Source organism: Lissotriton vulgaris, unplaced genomic scaffold (assembly GCF_964263255.1).
Source record: "Lissotriton vulgaris unplaced genomic scaffold, aLisVul1.2 SCAFFOLD_472, whole genome shotgun sequence".
In the NCBI taxonomy this organism is placed as follows: domain Eukaryota; kingdom Metazoa; phylum Chordata; class Amphibia; order Caudata; family Salamandridae; genus Lissotriton; species Lissotriton vulgaris.
In genome coordinates this window covers 202,868-219,728 of record NW_028241918.1, presented here as the reverse complement: position 1 = coordinate 219,728, position 16,861 = coordinate 202,868, and positions in this window count along the sequence as shown.

Below are 16,861 nucleotides of genomic sequence, written 5' to 3'. Positions count from 1 at the left end.
TGCACTCAGAAAGCGTTCTGTCCCTGAACATGAGCATACACTCTGCACTTGAGCCTGACAGTTTAAGGAAATGCTCCATCATCATATCCATCAGCACTAAACACTGATGGGAGAGCATTCCATTGGGTCTGTGGCTATCTATTTGTTTGTTTGTTTCAACTTTATTTCGGCTAATATAGCCATAAAAGCAGGAAGTACAGAAAAAAAAACATTTACAGACAATATATACAGTGCCCTTTACCAACAAATAGTCACATAAACAGGTTACAATAAATATAATGGGGCAAATAACAATTGATCCATATCAATAATTTTACAATACTATGTTAAAATTAGATCTCACTTTATAATTTAATTTAATTAAAAAGTTATATTCCTTAATTTAAAAGCCAGATTAAAAAACCAGAGTTTAAAATCTTTAAAAACCACATTTAGAAAGTGAACTCAGTACATTCTATACTAACTTATACAGGTTAGAGAAGACTACGGACCCCCTTACTGCATTACAGCTTGTAGCCAAGCTGTTTTCTAATGAGGTACACGTTAAATAAAAACCTACATGTGCAAAACACTACCAGTTGTGAGGTATTAGACTTAATTATACGCTCTGACTCTTTGTATGACCTAACGCCCATATTATTGCAGAGGGGTCTAATCCAACGGTTCCTAGGTGACTTGTAGACCGGACAAAAAAACAGTAAATGGACATCGTCTTCCTTTGCCTTTTGGGAGCAGAGTATACAAAGGCCATTATCATTTTTACCCCCCCCCCCACCCCGATCTGCATGTGTTAGCATTCGTCTGAAGCACCCCATATCTAAATTGCAAGTATAACGTTTTTGCTAGTGGTGGTCCTATCTCATCCATGAATGGTTCAAATACAGCATTATCCTTTACAATCAAGAATTTCTGAGTCAATGTGCCAGTGGATAAACTATGAAGTAGCTCACCATTGACATAAGACCAGAAAATCGACTTTAAGAGCTTTTTACACAGGGGTGTCATATTCTGGGGTTCTTCCCAATAATGGGACAACCCTAACCTGATACACCAAAAGGAAATGTGTTTTAACCAAGCGATTTTCTTATACTCATCAATCTGGATAATTTCTCTCAATCCACTTTTATAGTCACACAACCCCGGGGTTGTCCATAGCCTTACCCAATACAACAATGGCCTTAGGATTGCTTGGTAATCTGTCCTTTTAAGATCAATATCCAAAAACACTGGGACTAGGGGAGTTATAGTTGGTAATTTGTGCAACCTACGTATAAAATGATTTTCTTCCCGTTCAAAGTTGCTCTTACAGCAATGCCCCCAGACCTCTGCCCCATAAAGTGCCGCAGATTGGGCCTTTGCCTTAAATACTTCAAGTTATGTTATGTTAATTTCGATTTATATAGCGCCAAATCACCGACAGGTCTCTTAGCGCTTGCTTTGGGAACCCGTCCTGGCTTTCCCTGCGAGATAACCCCTACTGGGCATCCCCAAGGTGAAGACCAGGCATCCCATCGCGGTGGGGCCATAGTGGAGATTAAGCAAGCTATTGCCCAGAGTTGCAGAGTGTGAACCCATGATTCAAGTAGGCACCGAGGCGAGAATTATCGAGTCCGTGGACATTTTGAGCTCAAGACCCTGCCGCGTCGGGAATTGAACCCTGGTCCCGGGTCTGACCTCTGCATCAGGGTCTGCCTCCTCTAACCAGTGAGCCACACTTCTCCAAGTGCCGGTGTAATAGCTTTAGAATGACTAGCTCCATGCACTTTTAGGATGGGCATCGAATTTTGTTTGAAGGACAGTCTACTTTTTACCAAATGCCCCTTCCATGAAAGGCTACTATCCAACATAATATCCAGATAGTTGAAACTCCCCACATACTCCAGTTTTTGATTATTTAAAGCCAAATTTTTCCTAAAGGACTTTTGCGGGTTTATGGACATGTATTTTGTTTTAGATGAATTTATTTCTAACCCCTTCTTTACACAGTAACCATAGAATGAATTCACCAGATTTTGGAGACCCTTCGGACTCTGTGAGATCAGGATTGTATCATCGGCAAAAAGAAGTGCCGTAATTGCCTCATCTCCTAGCTTCGGGGAGTCATGGTCGCAGTCCCTTAGGTATGTAGGTATATCATTAACATATAATGAGAAGAGCGTAGGCGCCAGCACACAGCCTTGGCGCACGCCTCGACTCACAGGTATGGGCTTTGAAACCTCACCTCCCTTCCCCCATCTAACTTTGGCGTAGTTCCCTGTGTGTAGTCTAATAAGTTCTTTTAGTAGCTCACCGGGGACCCCCATATTTTTTTGTGTGATCCACAGAAGATTACGTGGAACGAGGTCAAAGGCGGCCCTCAAGTCTATGAACGCCACGTACAAGCTACCCTTTCTTATGTTAATGTACTTCCAGCAGATACAAGAGAACCTAAACCCTTGATCCACCGTACTAATTTTTTATCTAAACCCTGCCTGGTATTTAGTCAATATCTGAGTCCCCTCTATCCATTCTAAAAGTCTATTTAAAATATGTCTGGCAAAAACCTTCTGTAAAAGATCAATTAAACTAATTGGGCGATAATTGCCCGGGTCATAGCGATCCCTTTTTTAAAAATTGTTACAATTTCTGCCCCTTTTCAACTATCAGGAATTGGCTTTCCAACAACTATGGAGTTACATAAAAAGTTAATGTAAGGCCCCCATACTTCCACATCATGCTTTAATAGATCACCAGGGATCTTGTCGGGTCCTGGGGCTTTACCTGCTTTAATGGCCTGTAGTGCCTGCATGGTCTCCTCTATGCTGAATCGTAAGGGCACGGTGCTCAGTTCTAAGTTACTCTCTTCATCTTGTATGGGCAACCCCTCATCATCGTGTGAATAAAGTTTACTAAAATGGTCACACCATGTTTTTTCGTCTAGGTAGAGGTCCTTAGGTGATCTACCCTTTCTATTCCCCTTTGATATTAGACTCCAAAAGGTACCCTGATCTCTCAATTTAGCTGCTGTTAGTAGATCATCCCATAATGCCTCATTCCATGCTTTTTTCGCCTGAGTCAAGATTTTATTATATGCATACCTGCTATCTTTTATAAACTGTGAGTTTTTAGTTTTAACAGACTGGATATCTATTTTGTACCATCCATTTTTGCAGAACCACAGAGCTCGGGGCATATTTGGAAATCTGGTACACGTCTGAGAGTTGGGCACTAGCTGGAAGGAAGGGCTACTAAATGTTATGTTTGCAGAAAATACAATCTGGCCGAGAAGACACAACGTTGGAATGTCAGTTGTGTTGCTTAGAGGTCTTTGAAACATGGATAATGGAGAAAAATAGTAACAGTTGGTCTTAGATTCTTCCTCCTTGTTCAGAAAATTCGTACAGATTGAGTGTCTGCAACTAGCATAAGTCTTCTTAGTCTTAAGAAGGCCAGCTTAGTGACCACCCAGTTATCCTGGATCAAAAACCATTTTACCTAGTGCTTCCTTCATATCATTCAGGCTGACTAGATCATACAATTAAACCGAGACAATTAAAAAGTGAGGGCCCGCAGCTCTGAAACCTCTGCTTGCCCCAAGTGCATAAGAGAAGTGATGATAAATCTGGTAAAGAATTATGACTTCTCTCTACCAACAATATTTGACTTATTATCCGTCCAGCACAACTCAGAGCACGAGTCATGGGTCTCAAAATCTAATGAATATTGCAGGACTGTTGCATGAGTGATAGATAGAGAAGTGAATCTCATGAAATTGCTGGTGACTCCAAAATGGGTTATTAAAGTTGGAAATGAAATTGTATTGAAATGGATGGTGTAGACATCTTAACATTTCTTTGATTTTTTTAAAGATGCTGCTTCCTCTAGCTGTTCCCAGGCACCTTCTTTCAGAGGATCTTGCCTTCACCACTAAATAATTCAAATTAGAAACAAAATTCAACCCTCCCTGGACAACTTGGGACCCTCTGTTACCTCAGAACAGTGCCTGCCACCGTGACATGATGCCTTAATGACAGTCTCAGCAGATCAAATCATATAACATTTGGCCAAGCCAGGATACTTCTCCTTCCCTCTTCACCCCTACCCCAGTTCCATCATGAGAACCAGTGCAATTGTGTTCGTTGGCTAATGTCTCAAGGGCCCGGAAACTCGCAGTGCCCATTTCTCTAACAAGGAATAGAGACCTTCTTTCCTCAGAACACAGAACTTGCATCATCATTGCTTATATAACAATGTTAACTAGTCTACCAACCGATTCAAATAAACAATTAGGGTTACAGTCTCATGAACACTAGTATGTGGATACCTGTGGATGTTGACTCCAGTACGTTCTGCACCAAGGCTTCATGGTATGGCCAAAGCTCTTTTGTAAATACACAGTGATTGAAATCTGGGGCAGTGCCAACCAGCAATAGCTATCCGTTTTAAACTGGTGCGGTGACACAACCCCACTATTTTCCCATTCAGAAGCGAGTTGAATTCAAACCCCTCACCCTCACTTTTAAGGCAATACATAACACTGGTCCAGCATACCTCAACAATCGCATCTGCTTTCACAAACCTTCCATACACCTCCGTTCATCCAGACTCCTACTTGCACAAGTTCCACTTGTACAGGAAACCGAGCCCTTCTGCTATATAGCTCTTAAAGCACAGAACCACCTGCCACGGCACAGATGAGCCTCCTCCTCACTTCTTGAATTTCATAAAAAAGAAGCTGAAGACCCGGCTTTTCGAGTCCTCCCACTAGATCCTAGGTGTAACTAGACTCACACCTGCTCAGTGTCAGGATGCTCTCCCAGGTAGTAATGCGCTCTACAAATCTGCATAACATAACATACGCTCCAGGGTGTGAACGAAGCTCCCATCTCACCTCAAATATGTGGATTCTATCTGAGTTTAATGAAAAGGGTGGAGGACAGAATTATTTTATAGAGATTGTGTCTAGTGATCAATCTTGCGTATACCCTTAGTTACTATATTGGATTGAAGAGATGAATAAACATAAATTAGGAGAGTCCTTTAAATTCACACAATCTCTTCGTAACCCTTTTCTGGAAGTTTGCAGGTAACTGTATTCTTTTTCAAATAGATGAAGGAAAAGTCTCAATTAGGGAACTTGTGGCTCCATTGGCGGAAATCTCTATTTTGCGGTGACTTGTGTATTTCAAATTTTGTCAGGCAGAGTTTGCCCCATCACCTTGTTTGTCAGGGAGGCTTCCAGCTGAAATCAAACTCAGGAAGGAAGATTTTTCGTCAGTAAACGAAGACTCTGATTTCTTTTTACCCTTAATTTTCCCGAGCCAAAGGTGGCTCAAGATGTCTGCCAGCACGATTCTGCCATCCAGCTCGAGCCTTCCATCACCAGCTGCTTATCACCCTCTTCATACTGATGCCACCTTACTGGTCTCCATGCACCCACGCCTGTCCTCAGGTGCTCCCCCCTCCGCCTCCATTTTGTTTGTTTTTGTCGTCCTCGTGAGCCCGCCCCGCCTCCCAGCTCAGACGCCCTCCCACTAAGTAGAACAGCGCTCTCCTACCTGCAGTCGCCGTGACTCGCTCCTCTCCCTCGGGCTGAGTGGTGGTCGCTCCCAGTGTCCCTTGAAGACTCTTGGTATCGTTGTGCTGCTGCGATCTAAAATTGCCAACTACTGCTGCCTTCTGCCTGCCTTGCTGCCGCCTTGCTTGCTGTGCACTGTTATTATTTAATTCGGCTCATTTCAGTCGGTTTGCGCGTTTGCCCCTAGCTGCTATCATTGTGCTGCTGCGAGCTGAAATTGTCAATTACCACCGCCTACTGTCTGCCTTGTTGCCGCTTTGCCTGTTGTGCACCTTAATTATTGAAATCTGGTCTTATCACTCGGTTAGCGCGTTTGCCCCCAGCGCTCCGCTGTGCTCCCCCCTCCGCCTCCATTTTGTTTGTTTTTGTCGTCCTCGTGAGCCCGCCCCGCCTCCCAGCTCAGACGCCCTCGCCCCTCCCCCTCCACTATCCTTATATGACAGCTGTTCCCGCGCGCAGCGTCCACGCGCAGCGCCCGCGCCCAATCCGCGCCGAAGGTGCGCCAAAGGTAAGCCCGTCTACGCCCGTCCGCGCCTGGACCGCGCCCAGCGCCAGTCCCCCTGCCCCTCGCGCTCCACAGCCCCCCCGCACTACCTACGATGCCGCCACCCTCCTAGCCCTTAACCCCGGCCGCGCCCCCAACTGCGTCCAAGCCGCTCCTGGACGCACCCATGGACCGTTCTCCTGCTTCTCCTGCAAATTTAGCGGCACCGACAACATCTCCGCTACGACCACACCACAGATCCCCGACCCCAACCACCTACAATGCATCCTTCTCAACACCCGCTCGGTCCACAGGCACGCCATTGACCTTTGGAACCTACTAGACACCATCTCTCCTGACGTCGCCTTCCTAACAGAAACATGGATGAACGCATCCTCCGCCCCTGACATCGCCATCGCTATCCCAGATGACTATAAGATCACACGCAAGGACCGCACCGACCACACAGGAGGAGGAATCGCTATCGTCCATAAGAAATCCATCCGCATCTCTACCAGCTCCGACGCCAACCTCGCTAACTCCGAACACCTTCACTTCCAGATCCACATCGACCCCAAGACCACACTCAGAGGCACCCTCCTCTACAGACCACCAGGACCCCGCGCAAAATTCAGTGAAGACATCACGGACTTCATCACCCCACACGCGCTCCCCTCCAAAGACTACATCCTTCTGGGAGACCTCAACTTCCACCTTGAAAAGATCAACGACCGCAACTCCGCCACCCTCTTAGACAACCTCGCCAACTTCGGACTTAAACAACTGGTCACTTCCCCCACCCACATCGCAGGTCACACACTCGACCCCATCTTCACCTCCAGCAACCATGTCTCCTTCAGCCACACTACGGATCTCCTCTGGACTGACCACAGCTGCGTTCACTTCACCTACAACAAGCCGAAACCCATCATCCACCTCCAACCAACTCTACAAAGAAACTGGAACAAAATCACCACGGATCAGATCTCCACATCGCTCCTTCGAACCTCCCCAGCCCTCTCTTCTAACGCCAACGAAGCTGCCTCCAAACTCACCCTTTGGTTATCCAACACCGCCGACACCTTAGCACCACTGAAAAAACGTCAACACAAACTAGGCAACAAGAAGGCCTCATGGTTCAACGATGATCTCAAGAAGTCCAAGAAACTGTGCCGCTCCCTGGAAAAGGCCTGGAAAAAAGACCCATCCACCAGCACCAAGGACGCCTTCAAAAGCGCCACCCGTATTCACCACCAACTGATCCGAAAAGCCAAGAAAACAGCATTCAAGGATCGACTTGACAACAACGCCCACAACAGCAAGGAACTTTTCAACATCGTCAAGGAATTTTCCAACCCCTCGGCCAACTCCAACGACATCACCCCCTCTCAAGCCCTCTGCGACTCCCTAGCCTCTTTTTTTCCACAACAAGATTGCTGACATCCACAACAGCTTTGACAACCAACCCGGAAGCCAACCCACCCTACCATCTGCTGACCATCTTCCCCCCGTAAACACCCTCAACGCCTGGAACCCAATCTCCACTGAGGACACCATCCGCCTGATGAATTCCATCCACTCCGGATCCCCCACTGACCCATGCCCTCACCACATCTTCAACAAAGCAGACTCCGTCATAGCACCGCACCTCCGAGACGTCATCAACTGCTCCTTCAACTCCGCTACATTCCCAGAAGACTGGAAACACGCTGAACTCACCGCCCTTCTGAAAAAACCAACAGCAGACCCCACCGAACTCAAAAACTACCGCCCCATCTCGCTTCTTCCATTCCCGGCCAAAGTCATCGAGAAAGCCGTCAACAATCAGCTCGCCGACTTCCTCAAAGCCAACAAATCACTCGACCCCTCACAATCTGGCTTCCGAGCCAAACACAGCACTGAGACCGCCCTCATCGCAGCAACAGACGACATTCGAACTCTACTGGACAATGGAGACACAGTCACCCTCATCCTCCTCGACCTCTCCGCAGCCTTCGACACAGTCTGCCACAGCACCCTTTTACAACGCCTCAGAAACATCGGAATCCAAGGAAAAGCACTGGAATGGATCACCTCGTTCCTCACCGGAAGAACCCAGAGAGTCCGCCTCCCACCATTCAAGTCCGAGGCCTCTGAAATCATTTGCGGCGTACCTCAAGGATCCTCACTCAGTCCCACCCTATTCAACGTATACATGAGCCCCCTCGCGGCCATCGCCCGCCAACACAACCTCAACATCATCTCTTACGCGGACGACACTCAACTGATCCTCTCTCTCACCAAGGACCCCAGCACCGCCAAAACTAACCTACACGAAGGAATGAAAGAAGTCGCCGAATGGATGAAACAAAGCCGTCTGAAACTGAACTCAGACAAAACAGAAGTCCTCATCTTAGGTACATCCCCCTCTGCATGGGACGACTCCTGGTGGCCGGAAGCCCTCGGAAAAGCACCCATCCCGACAGACCACGCACGGAACCTTGGCGTCATCCTGGATTCTTCACTCTCAATGAACAGACAAGTCAACGCCGTATCATCTTCCTGCTTTAACATTCTTCGCATGCTCAGAAAAACATTTCGCTGGATCCCCTCCGAAACAAGGAAAACAGTCACCCACGCTCTAGTCACTAGCCGACTGGACTACGGAAACACCCTCTACGCAGGTACCACCGCTAAACTCCAGAAGAAACTACAACGAATCCAAAACGCCTCAGCCAAGCTCATATTAGACATCCCACGCAACGAACACATCTCTGGTCACCTTAAAGACCTCCACTGGCTACCCGTCAATAAGAGGATCACTTTCCGACTGCTAACCCACGCACACAAATCACTCTACGACATCGGACCAGATTGCCTCAACTCTCGACTGTCCTTCTACACCCCCTCCCGCCAACTTCGCTCTTCCAGCCAAGCCTTCGCCACTGTACCTCGCATCAACAAGACCACCATGGGAGGCAGATCCTTTTCATACCTGGCTGCCAAAACTTGGAACTCACTCCCCGCTTACCTTCGCCTCACCCAGAATCACCTAGCGTTCAGAAAGCAGCTTAAAACGTGGATATTTGACAAATAATCCTCCTCCCCTTCCTAAGCGCCTTGAAACCCTCTGGGTATGTAGCGCGCTATACAAATTTTATGACTTGACTTGACTTGACTTGAGCTGTTGTTAGCCCGAGCAGTCACTTTGGTACTCCTGGTCTCTGAGGTCATGATTGGAAAGCAGGACAGAAGGATAGGATAGGATAGGATAGGATAGTATTTATAGAGCATGTTAATTTTCTGTAGTTTTCATTCCTTGTCCTCACTCCACCCAGCAGCAGCATTGGCTGTTGAGGGACTAAGGGTGATAAAAATGGATCAATACTGTGATGTCATCGGGGTAAGGGTCAAATGGCACAAGATGCCGCTGTTACCCATGGTAGTATGTAAATCAATGACAATCCCTTTCCTTTTCACCATTCCCCTCTCATCTTAGAGGCACACCCTCCAAAACATGAAATGTTCTGTAAGAAAGCAAAAGACACACAATTGATGGACGGAATGCAGGACAAATCAAAACATTCACCCCAGTCAAGAGATCTGGGATAAATCCATCATTCTTTTGCTGACCATGCCACCCCAGTTTAGACCTGGCCATATGCAAATCAGTCAGAAAGACATTGTCATTCTCCTCATTGTAATTCATAAAGTAAAATTAATTGGCAGCAGAACCCCGAGGAAAATAACCTGGCATGTGAGGTTTAAAAACGGTGTTCCAGTGTGAATTGGTGAATTAAATACATTTATTGAGAACAATCCATGCCTGAAAGGCAATTGATGTGAAGTTCCAGTGTTTTTGAAGACATTTTGCAGGTACAGTTGCAAGTTGTGATGCTGACAAAAACCCTTACACTACCTAACATCACAGAAAATGATACTTGAGGACCATAATGAGGCAGGCACATTTGAGCCTGATAACATATTCTTCACATTCAAAAGACTGCAACGAAGGGCGATTTGAGGAATGTTAGCCCCTCAGTTTAGCATCAGTCTACTAGCACTTCTGATCCATGTAGCGATTAACAATTCATTTTATGTACCTGGATAAATGAACTGAACTTGGGTCTCAGCCACCGAATGATGAGATGGAAAGGTGTGAACAGCACTCTAGAGTTGTAATAATAGTAATGATGAAATATTATTGCTAATAATAATAATAAAAGTATATAGCAGTTTTTAGTTCTTTTACATTAAGTTCTGTACCTGGAATTCTTTTTTTCAATTCATGTTATCTCATCGAAACTTGTGTTATCGACCGCTGAAGGATAAAAGTCTGAAATTACTTTGTTCGAATTCAAAACTCAGACCTGAAGATTGCACAAAGGTCTCTGAAGTGAGTGCTCACCTCGCTGAGCTACATTCCCAGTTTACCTTCATGCCTTCTATGTGGCGCTCCTATGGACCGCTAACCGTATTCTACATTATGATAAGACATGGATGATTTAGTGGTAAACCACCCGGGTAAGTAAATGTATTAGAAATATTAATAAAAATAATTTCACTTACAACATTAAAATTAACATTCACTCTACAAAAAGCTGCAAAGTAGTCATACTACAAGCCATGCATTATTTCTACGTTCCATTCATCATATTTTTTGCAGCACAACTCGACACACGTATGATTTTTATTTCTGCAAACATTGACAGCATTTTTCCGAGTGTTGATTCCATTAGGAAGAAAATGCTGATGCAGTAACATGTTTCTTTGCCTCATTAAATCACTGCAGCAGCATAGAACATGTTGCAGTGTCTCAGTCTTGTTTGAAACAACCTGCTTACGCCTGAGTACTACAATGACCTTCTCCAGCTACATCTCAATTCCTAGATGGAAACGAGCAAGAAGTGCACGAGGATAATTATCTGCCTAGTAAAAGGATTCATTGACTCCGAAAGATAATATTGCTTTGTCAGTGAATTATATGAATCCCTGCTGAAAATCAAGAGAGTTCAGAGCTCCTGCAGTGACTAATAACTGAGCTTTAACTACCAGGGAAGTTGGAGCAATTATGCACTTTTATGGCCTTGAACCTGCAAGTCACCAATCGCGACATGCCACAATTCATCCATGGATTCATCTGACCCAGGTTCTTCCTATCCAAGTTGTTCTAGAGAATTGATTTCAGAAAACCCTGCTCTTAGTGTTTTATTTGATAGCAACATTTCAAGAAAACAGCCTTACCGGCTAAATCATGTGCTATTACCTCAAATTCCCCAAATCTGTGATTGATTAGTGATAGCTGTGTATTGATTCCTGGTTAGCAGCGACCCTGAATAGTAAGGTCTCGTGACTAGTTATCAAAGACGGGCTTTGTTTTTTATTTTAGATTTCAAATATTGCCTCCACAGGAGGGATTTCTTGCTTTAGGCTTAGACTAAATGTGGTTGGGTGTCGCACACTTTCAACTAATTACTCAAGTTTTAACGATATGTGTGCTGCTCTGTATTAATGCCTGCCAAGCATTGGTAAATGAACTCTAAATTAAGGCCTAACCCCACGTGGGCTGCTAGGACTACAGTGCGCACTGTAGTCCTAGCAGCCCACGTGGGGTTAGGCCTTAATTTAGGCTTAGACTATCCAGAGCAAATATGATTAAAACACCTGTGTTTTTGATAAAAGCCATGTGATATCAGTGGCCGCCTGTATCACACATGGACACTCCAAGACAAATATCAATAGGAGCCTACCTCAAGGGCATATCTTCCATTTACCGCGAGGGAGTCCGCTTACTCTGTCCACAAATATCAGGACCTCAGTTTTACTCCTCTTGGTCACCAGCTTGTTGACTCCATCACACACACCCAGTTCCCTCAGCAGTCAGTAGGAGGGGTCTGATTAATTACAAGCCTCTGCCCAGATCTGCACTATAGAGTCTGAGTAGAAGAGGTGCTAACACACACCCCTCCTTCTGACCTCTCTCAGTATATGTGCTCTCACACTCTGAGGTACCATCCCCAATCTTGACTCGGATTCAAATGCTTGTGAGGCTTCTACTGTGATTCACAATTCAGGTCCTGAGAAACACTGTTAACTTGTGCAGCCTTTTTTACAATTTTATATTTTATTACCAGAATCAGCTGTGCAATAAACCAAAATATCTTGCCTGACAATGTACCAACTTTTTTCCACTTTTATGACTTTATATGGGTCTGTGCATCAATAATTTTCCCTCTTCCTTTAGGTTTGTGTTCCAAACTAAAAGTATGACCACCCGGCCCCAATAAACTGTGAATGTAAATTCCATGACTGACTTTGTGCTACATTTCTCAAACAGCTTCTGATCCCCTATAATTGTCAGAGTTTCTGACATTTTTGCCTCACGTGCACATTTCCTTATTTGTCTTCAGACTGAATTTCCAGTAAATTGTTCGCTCAACCTCACAGTTCTTCATAGGGGAACTTGCGGGATGGGGTTACATAGGCAAACAAGTGTTTTTCGCGGGATGGAAAGGTGGACCAATCCAAGAGAGCATGCCAAGTAAAGGAATAAACCAGGAGGTTGGGAACGGTCACAGCGAAGTGGGTAGTGAATCTTGCTTGCCACCACCTTAATCTGCTAGCATGACAATAATGGTGTGAACGTTACTTAAATTATATAAATAGGCGTGTGTGCCTGGTCATTCAGGGGTTTGTGTGTGTGTTACATATAGGTTCATTGGAAGAGGGAGGTGTTTGGTCTCACTCTCTAGAGATCTTGATGTAGTTGCTTACTTGCCTCACATGTGTGGGGAAGTAGTCCCGGTAGGTAGTTAGCCACTTGGTGTCGCGCCATACGCTGCCATTCTGTCTTTATTCATTAGTGAAGTTGTGGGTATTTAGGCCTTATATGAGTCAAGGGAACTGCTGGAAGGGCGATCAACTGCTAACTACCCAGTGATTAAGGGTAATTTATTAAGTAATTCAATCCAGATTACCTTGCTGGGAACAGTTGGTCAGAGAAAATAAATTGAAAACAAAAAAATAATGACAGGCATTTGATCAGCATATTGTGGCCTATGGTATCAAACACTTATTGTAGGTCTGAGAGGATGAGTGTGCAAGCTTGTCATTGGTTCCTAATTGAAAACAATTCCTCCCTTATGTTGAGTAGCATTGTTTCTGACATACCGCTGAAGTCACTCAAGTGAGGTTGTTTGCTTGTAGATACACAGAGAGGTGAGTGCATACCATGGGTCAAAAAGCTTCTGCAATGGAGGGTAGATGGATATTTGGTGGTTGACCTTTCTGAAACAGGAGGGGAGTGGTTACCACGTGTGTGTGGTTGCTGGGAATGTTACCCATGGGTAAGGGTGCGTTCACGAGATTAGTGTTGAGAGGTGCCTGTGCAGCCAGGCCGAGGATGAATACCTCCACACTTGAGAGTCAAATGTTTTTGAACTATGCTACTAGCTTCTCAGTATTTACCACTAGTGTCATGAAAAATTTGCAGTGATTCGTCAAAGGCTGCCTGTATCTTAAGAGACCAAATTAAGGCAGATGATGCAGTGTTTGCCAAAATAGTGTTAATGCTAATGAAGGAACTCATTGAATACACATTCGTCCTTGCTATTGATGTGTTTAGTCTGGTTGAGTTTTAAAGTATCTAGAACACAAAGAGAGTAAGGAGTTGCGTCCGTAGATGCTGGACGGGGAATACTCCTGATTCCCTGGTCAAGAATTATAAAAGAACAATGGAGGAGTATCACCCGATGAGGGAGATGAAGGCTTTTCCAGACGAGGAAACACTGTTCTTTTGTTAGTAAACCCCTCACTCAACACCTGGTGGTGACTTGCTTCATCATCGGGGCCCACCCAAGTGGCCTAGCGTCACTTGGGTGTGCTTCAACACCTGAGTTACAGTGGAGCAGGTAGTGAAGTGTGGGTTGTGAACAAAAAAATGTAAGTGTTAAAATTGTCCTGGTTAATGCTTTGTAAAGTTTTTAATAAAAAAGTAACTGGACAATAATTAAAAAAGTCGGTGACTTTTTTAATTATTGTCCAGTTACTTTTTTATTAAAAACTTTACAAAGCATTAACCAGGACAATTTTAACACTTACATTTTTTTGTTCACAACCCACACTTCACTACCTGCTCCACTGTAACTCAGGTGTTGAAGCACACCCAAGTGACGCTAGGCCACTTGGGTGGGCCCCGATGATGAAGCAAGTCACCACCAGGTGGTGAGTGAGGTGTTTACTAACAAAGGAACAGTGTTTCCTCGTCTGGAAAAGCCTTCATCTCCCTCATCGGGTGATACTCCTCCATTGTTCTTTTATGAGTTTTAAAGTAGTCATTTTATCAAGAACAAGTACTGATGGTACTCTTAGTTCCAAATAGGTAGGGATTTTGGTTGTGGGTGCCAGTGAGGTTCAGCTGCTTTTAGAGCTTGTAGAAAATAATCTTGATACACGTTTCTTCTTTGGCCAGAATTGGAGTTGATGGTCTTTAATATAGATCCCAGTGTTCTACAGAAAAGGATGTCAAGATTGTTGCTTACAGATGGGTTGGTCTGCCCCAACGATTTCTTTTGGTTTCAAGGAAGATTCCTTGGGCAAACATGATAGTTGAGTGATCCACTAGGCAATAATGGTAGTCCAAGATGGCTAGAATGAGTTAGGAAAGGTTTTAACTATTAGGCCCTGATTATAAGTTGCTCGTATTCCGACCCATGCATAAACCCCTGTTAACGCATGTTTCGATATTACATGTTTGCAGGTATGTAGCACACCCAATAATTATCAGATGTGTTAAATAACTCAAGCTTTGTTAAATCACAGCAAGTCAAGCTTACATAAATTCAACCGGGGGAAACCATAGGCTATTTACTGTACCATGTCGATTTTGGTACGTTAACCACTAATATCTACATGTTACTCCTCAATAACTCATAATAGGTTTTATTTATTACACCTGATAAATAACGTACCCCATGGTATCGTTATTTATAAGGGGCAATATATGATGCCTAAACTCGTATACAGACCCTTAATGTTTATGCCACAAAATGCACTGATTATTCCTGGTAGTAGTTAAGCTTTTCACTAACTGTGGTGCTTTGGTAACCCTGGCAAAAATGATACCACCGAGCTTTCTTGTTCAGCTCTGCTGCAATCTGTCAAGATCCTTTTTGCCAAGGTTTTCTTGTAGACCAATAATTTTAGCAGCATGCAAGCATCTTAGAACCTTGACTGTACCATGAAGGTTCGCATTTGCAGACCTGCCAACTTCTAAAAGATTTCACCATGTGCAAAGAGGGGGCGGGGGTAAGTGCTAAGCACAACCTAAGGCACCACCCCAATCCCCCCCTGAAAAAACAGAAGCAAACGTTTCTCAGCATGCCATCGATGCCCTGAGGGCATCTTACACTCCCTAATGGATATCATCCTTTCAGGGCCTTCAAGCACGAGCTATGAAGGGGTTTCTAGCTCATCCTTTATGTCACCATGTGTTATTCAAATCAAATCAAATCCAATGGGATTTGTAAAGTGGTTATTGAGGTGTTTGGGTTCACTGGGGTTTTTTTGAGGAGAAGTTTGATTACAATGTATTTCCTTTCTTCCAGGAAAGAGGCTGAGGTGTGATGGATGTGTTGATGACAGTGGTGAGTTCCTTGCTGATGGTGTTTTTTCCCCAGATTGAACAATTGGTGGGGGAAGGGATCATTTGGAGATCCTGAGTGGATGGAGCCCATGATGGTGGTGGTTTTGTTTTCTGAGAGAGGGTACCATGTGTTTAGGGAAATTTTTGGGAGTCGGTGGTGTTGAGGAGTCTGTTGAGTTCGGTTACAGGGGCTTGCGGGTCAAAGTTTTCATAGATGGTCGTGATTTTGCTGTAGAAGAAGTTGGCGTGAGAATTGCAGAGCTCCTGAGAGGAGGTGATGGTGTTCTCAGTGGCTGTGGAGTTGAACAATTCCTTGATGATACAGAATAATTCCTTGCTGTGGTCGGAGCTGGGATCCAGGCGGGACGCTAGGGTGTTTTTCCTGGCTGTCTTGAGTTGCTAGTTGTACTCGTTGAGGGCTAGTTTGAAGTTTAAGCCGTCATTGTTTGTTTTGCTGGTGTGCCATATCCTTTCAAGATGCTTGCAGGTGCTTGTAGAATTTGAGCTCTGGGGTGAACCAGCTGCAATGTTTGTAGGACCTGATGTTTTTGGTAGTTTTGAGGGGTGCGACTATGTTGGCGCAATTGTTGATCCAAAAGTTCCCGACCTCCCCCTTGAGGTTGGAGGTGGCCTCAGGAGGTGAGGTGCTGAAGGAGCTGGTCCAGATGCCTTCAGTTACTTTGCTCCAGCTCCTGTAGGGGGATTTGCCTGGTGGAGGCGGTTGTGATGTGGAATTGGACAATGGGGTGGTCGGACCAGGTGATTTCAGTGGAGTGGCTGTACCTGATTCTGAACCAAATGACTTGCTGACTTGCATATTGTTGCTTGAGACTCAGGGATATCAAACACTCTACCCCTGCTCCTGTGCCCGGCTCACTGGCAGTTGCCTAGATACTTGCAAAGCGGATTTTGACGCATGTCCTGTCTGTGTGTAGCATAAGCAGTGCATCAAGCGGGTTGCAGGAGTTCAATCGGCATATCGCCTCAGAACCAGCGCTGTGCTCCCAGAGATTGACGCATCGGGCAGCGTATTGATGCTGCTTCAACTTGGTGAGATCGATGCATCCCCTCGACTGCTTGGCAGAATCCTGCATATCACTCAATGCCTCTCAACTACGGCACCCATCTTCAGTACTGATTGCTTTCACTTTGTGGAGAAGATTGACTCATCCTGCATCTGCCAGACTCAACATCGGCG